This window comes from Herpailurus yagouaroundi, unplaced genomic scaffold, assembly GCF_014898765.1.
Source record: "Herpailurus yagouaroundi ecotype Mexico unplaced genomic scaffold, PumYag 28, whole genome shotgun sequence".
Taxonomy (NCBI): Eukaryota; Metazoa; Chordata; class Mammalia; order Carnivora; family Felidae; genus Herpailurus; species Herpailurus yagouaroundi.
In genome coordinates this window covers 81,745,886-81,751,988 of record NW_024412376.1, presented here as the reverse complement: position 1 = coordinate 81,751,988, position 6,103 = coordinate 81,745,886, and the positions used below count along the sequence as shown (strand labels likewise).

The window sequence follows — 6,103 nt, the reverse complement described above, 5'->3', positions numbered from 1 at the left end:
TTTTATTTGACAAATATTCAGCAAGAGCCCACCATATAACTGGTACTGTATTCATTTTCCTTTGTATATAGAATTTAGTCAGTATAGGGTATTGTGGAAGCATATATAGTATGTTGGAAAGGGCCCAAGAAATGCTACTTGGTGACTTGCATTTTCCCTACTGGATTAAATCAGTGCTGATTTTGTAATCATTTCTGAGTTCTCTACCTAACACAGTAGATGGCAGGTAATTATCTAATCTCATTAACTGCTGAATTTTAAACACAAACAAAAAGTTTTTAAACTGTAAAAGGCCTCTAGCCAGCCATTACTTGCTACCTAGCAGAGTTTTTTGTTTTTTGGATATTACTTTGGATATAATAGAGGGTAAAAAGCAAAGAAACAAACCACTATGGTAAAAAAAAAACAAAAACCCAAAACCCAAAAAGCAAACAAAAAACAACCATGGGATTTTGTCAGAACACTGTGGTTAATAATTCTGCCACTTACTCAGTATGTGGCCTTGGTCAAGACCCTTAACCTCTTTGAGCCTCAGTTTCCTCATCTGAAAAAGGTAGTTATAAAATCAAATGAGATACAAGAAAATAAAAACATAGCACAAAATGTAAAAGGCTACCCCAATGCTATTATTATCATTATTATTATTATTAGCGTGAATACAGATCAATCAGGTTTCCCTATTACTGGTCATCCCAGCTCTACAGGCAACAGGATTTCCAAATTTTATTCTTCATCTTTACTTTGCCACTTAAGAGGTAGGCTTTTGCAATTTAATAAACATATATTGATGGAAGTGGTTAAAAAAAAAACTCACAAAGAAAACAAGCCAAAAAAATTAAAGGAATAAGAGAGACAAAAAAAATTAAATATTAAAGAAATAAGAGAGACAAAAGCAGCAGCCTATCTAGAATTTGGATATATGGATCAAAAAATAAATCAGATCGGGGCGCCTGGGTGGCGCAGTCGGTTAAGCATCCGACTTCAGTCAGGTCACGATCTTGCGGTCTGTGAGTTCGAGCCCCGCGTCGGGCTCTGGGCTGATGGCTCAGAGCCTGGAGCCTGTTTCCGATTCTGTGTCTCCCTCTCTCTCTGCCCCTCCCCCGTTCATGCTCTGTCTCTCTCTGTCCCAAAAATAAATAAACGTTGAAAAAAAAAATTTAAAAAAAATTATTAAAAAAAAATAAAAAAATAAAAAAAATAAATAAATCAGATCACAATTTTTTTTTTAATTTTTTTATGTCAACTGGAAGGATAGGTGGTACAAAAGAGTAATGCTATGAGCTATTTCTCAGGAAAACTGTAACCTACTGAGTGGGCAGTCAGGATATTTGGGTTGAAGATCTCACTTAGCCACTAGAATATCCAGGTAAGCCAACCCTTATGGTCTTATGGCTCCTTGATCTCCTTGGCTCCTATGATCTTTTCCTACACCCTATCTCAGCTACCCACTTACAAGGCTACAAATCTCAAATGGGCACTTGATCCTGCCTAGCTATGCTACTATGCTTCTGTAGTATTGCTATAGATGAATATTTGTGTCCCCTCACAACTCATATGTTGAAATCCTATCTTCCAATGTGATGGTATGAGGAGGTAGGGGGTCTTTGGTAGATGATTATGTCATGAGAACAGAACCCTTAGGAATGGGATTAGTGCTCTTAATAAGAGTTCTTGGGAGCTCTCAAATCCCTTTCGGCTTTCTATGAATCAGAAATAGGGCTCTCACCAGACACTGAATCTTCCAGCACCTTGATCTCAGACTTCCCAAACTCTACAACTATGAAAAATAAAATTGCTTATAAGCCACCTAGTCTATGCTATTTTGTTACAGCAGCCCAAACAGACTAAGACAAATGACTTTCTTCCATTCTCTAAAATGACTATTTTATGCCTTCTCTTCCTACCCAAACATTCTTTCTTCTCTCTCCTTACTGATCTTGCCTCAGACTTTGTATTTTATTTATTTATTTATTTATTTATTTATTTATTTATTTATTTTTTCAACGTTTATTTATTTTTGGGACAGAGAGAGACAGAGCATGAAGGGGGGAGGGGCAGAGAGAGAGGGAGACACAGAATCGGAAACAGGCTCCAGGCTCCGAGCCATCAGCCCAGAGCCCGATGCGGGGCTCGAACTCACGGACCGCGAGATCGTGACCTGGCTGAAGTCGGACGCTTAACCGACTGCGCCACCCAGGCGCCCCTGGACTTTCTATTTTATTGAGAAAAAGAGAATCACTATCAGGCAGAAACTCTTTCCTGAGATCACTAGATCTACTCATTTATCTGCATCTCTACCTATACTCACTGCCTTTCTTCTTATTACTACAAATTTTATGTTCATGTTCCTGAGCCAACACTGCTACATATTCCCTGGATCCCATTCCCTCTTGTTTTCTCAAAGACTTCACTCCTAAAATATACACATTCTCTCTTACACTATAATGTTTTTCTTCTCTGCTGAATAATTCCCATTAGCCTAGAAACATACTTAAGTATCCTTATCTTTGAGAATTCTACTTTGACTCCACATACTCCTCTATTATCTACATTTCTCAGCTCTTCTTCCTGAAGTATCTTGAGATGTCTATAGTGGTGTATCTATTCTTCACATTACATTTTCTCTTCATTGTCCTTGTCAAGACACATAACCACTACATGTTGCCAAAATCCAATGATCAGATATCTTTACTTTATTTGACTTTTCAACGTGTTTCAATAGCACTGGCGTGCTTTGTTGTCTTGACTTTTAAGTCACCGCACTCTTTGGATTTTCTTCCTACTTCACTGGCTACTCCTTACCCAATTCCTTTGCTTGCTTCTTTTCTTCTGCTTTACCTCTAATCATTGGAATCCTCTCTATGAATACACTTTATCCAGATAGTTTTTTCTACATGATGTTCCTCAATTTTGTATCTTTGGTTCCTTACACAGAACTCAAGACACCAGATTTACTTTAGATTTCTAATAAGCATAGATCAAATTTTAGGTGAACAAAATAAAACCAACCTCTTCCCAATGCACATCAACACACACACACACACACACACACACACACACACACACACGTACTTTTTCTTCTTTAGTCTTTTTCATTTGGTAAATGTCACAACCATCCACTCAAATTCAAGACAAAAACCTAGGAGATTCTCTTTTTTTTCTCACCCCCTACATTCATAACATCACCAAATCTGTAGGTTCTGCCCCAAATATACTTTATATCCATCCACTTCTATACTACTTTAGCCCAAACTATTGTCATTCCTTCCTGGATCACAATCGTCTTCTGCTACTAATCTTGTCACCAACCCTATGATCGATTAACCACATAACAGGCAGAACACATCTGTTTTCAATGAAAATCAGATTATATTACTCCTTTCCAGGAGAACTTCCTGCTGGTTTATCATCATGCTTTAAATGAATTCCAAACTTATTCTATGGGTAGATCCTCATGACCTATTCAAAGCCCTGTATGATTTGGCCCCTACCTATCTCTTCAAGGTCAAGTTGTACCACTTAATCCACATTGAAGCTAGAGCAGTCTTTATGGTGTTCCTTGGAAGAGTCAAGCTCTTTCCTACTGTAGGATTTTTGCATTTGGAATTCCATTTAACTGCAGTGCTTTGATCCTACTATTTCTGTGGGGTTTTTTTTGTTTTTTGTTTTTTTTTTTTTTAGATCACTGAGGTGTTAGCACACGTCAGGTCTTCAGAGAGCCCTTCCTTAACCAATCAATCTAAGACAACCTCTTCCCCAGTCTCTCTCACTTCATACTGTTTTACTTCTTGACTACACTCAACATTATCCAAAATTTCCTCATTCATACCTTGCTGCTTTGCTCACTAAATCTTAAGTTCCATGAGAATAGGAATCTTGCCAGTCTTTCTTACCATTGTATTCAGAATAACTGGCAAAACAGATTTCCTAGAGATATTTAATGAATGCCTGTTCCTGAGTGAATCACTCACTCTATCTGATCTCTCACATTTGCAGACTTGCTAGTGCTAGACTTAGCTCTGGGTCCAAGGAATACAAAAACGAATAAGGCGGGGCGCCTGGGTGGTGCAGTCGGTTAAGCGTCCGACTTCAGCCAGGTCACGATCTCGCGGTCCGTGAGTTCGAGCCCCGCGACGGGCTCTGGGCTGATGGCTCAGAGCCTGGAGCCTGTTTCCGATTCTGTATCTCCCTCTCTCTCTGCCCCTCGCCCGTTCATGCTCTGTCTCTCTCTGTCCCAAAAATAAATAAACGTTGAAAAAACAAATTCAAAAACGAATAAGGCATGGCTCCTTGAGGATCTCATCCGTTCGTCTCTTCAACAAATATTTACTGAATGTATATTATACTAAGCTCCAGGTACTATTAAATCTGTTTAGCGAAAATATGAAAATAATGTACAACATGAGATGCACCATAAACATGTTACTTTAGATGGTACTATTATTGCGCTTGCCTCTTCCCTCTTGTTAGGTAACGGGCAGGAGCTCATGACAAGAGACAGCCAACTGATAAAAATGGCTAATATACATTTTGGTATTCACAGAAGGCAATAAATATGAATGCGCTCTTCATAGGCACATAGTGACTAAACCCTTTGGGGTCATGAATTCTGTAGCTGAGATAGTAACAAGTGTTAACTTTCCACACTGCTCTTGCACAAATTACAATTTTATATACGCTTATGGAGAATTAGGGAATACCCACGTCAATTGCTCCTCTCCATCTAATTTTTCAGGGACCTGGTATGGGCCTGCAGAGCTCTTGTAATTCCTGAATGCTGTATACTGGACACATGGTACCTGTACAACAGTTGCTCTTAGTCTCTTCAAAAGCATTGAGCTAAAGGGCTTGTCCAGTGTAATAAAGCCAACAGAAACAGGCTGGGGAGGGGGAACTGAGAGGTGGGTAGGTTAGGGAGGAAAGCCTTCCCAGGATAAGCTACCAATCCTGGAACACACGTCCGGTCACAGGAGCACGTTAAAGTTCATTTGCACATATTCACCCTTTGGACAACAGTCTACCCTTAATAAAAGTAATTTTGCAGTCAGTCTTGACTGACAGATCTTTTTTCTTACTTGCGAGTTATCTGTAAAATGAGAGGAACAGAGAAGGAAGGGAGAGAATAAAGAAGACAGCGATGTGGGATGAGGGAGTAAAGAAACGAGTCAGGGGGAGGAGAGAAAAAAGGTCTGTTGCTGTTTCCCCAGCTTCTGAGAAAGGAGCCCACGTCTGCTCCTGAAGCGGGAGGAAAGGAGCTCCACGGGCCTACAGGAAGGGAAGGACGGCGCGGGATGAGGGGCCAGTGCTCAAGGGCCTGGAAAGGGTGAGAGTTGAGAAAAATGGACCGTACCTACAATTCCTTCAGCATCCCTCGCTACCCCGGGAGCGGTCCTGGCGCCCAGCAACTGCCGCGTAGACCACGCGCCGCTCTGGGGGAAAAGCCGCCAAGGCCTGAACTCCGCGCGGGTGCTGGGGCCAGACTAATGGCCGCGGGCTCAGCCAAGGGCGGCGGGGCGGGGTCTGGGTGGGGTCTGGGCAGGGATGGCAGCAGTAGGGCGGGGCTAATGGAGGCCCTGCGTTTAAGCCGCCTGCCGGCTGCTCTGGCCTGCGGAGGCTCGGGTTTGGGGGCTCCCGGACGGAGTGGTGTGCTTTCAGTCTATTCGACCCTTTCCTTCCCACGTCTCTTGTGAATGGTGACTTACTGCGTTGTCAAAGTCCAGGTACAGAGTTGACATCACAGGGTCCTTAAGCCAAAAAGCAGCGCCAGGGGCTGCACGTGTCAGAAATGACTTGTCAACTCACATCAGTGTCCCCTTAAGTCAACTTAAATATAGTACAGTTGTAAAAGAGAATAGTCTCTGCGGTTAAGACTGGACTCAAATGTCGGCACTGCCACTTTATAGCTACGGAACTACAGGCAAATACATAGCTTCCCTGAGCTTCAGTTTTCTCTTCTGTAAAGGACATGGTTGGCGGTGGTGCGAGTACATGACAAGTGTCTGGAACAGGGCTTGGTACAAATAAACACTCAAATGTCCTGTTATCAGCATAAAACCTTTGTGTTTTTGCCCACATGAGATCTTATGTGGAGACCTTCATATGA

At 41.6% G+C, this 6,103-nt stretch overlaps 1 protein-coding gene across 4 annotated transcripts in view; it reads right to left on the bottom strand.

Moving 5' to 3' along the window:
* SLC9B1 (solute carrier family 9 member B1) overlaps positions 1-5,478 on the bottom strand; it is a 76,935-nt gene extending 71,457 nt beyond the window's left edge. For all 4 annotated transcript variants that reach the window (XM_040477177.1, XM_040477202.1, XM_040477185.1 and 1 more), the window contains exon 1: positions 5,351-5,478. The gene's annotated coding sequence lies outside the window, so the exon portion shown is untranslated. The remainder of the gene's footprint in view (positions 1-5,350) is intronic.
* Between the last annotated feature and the right edge of the window lie 625 nt (positions 5,479-6,103).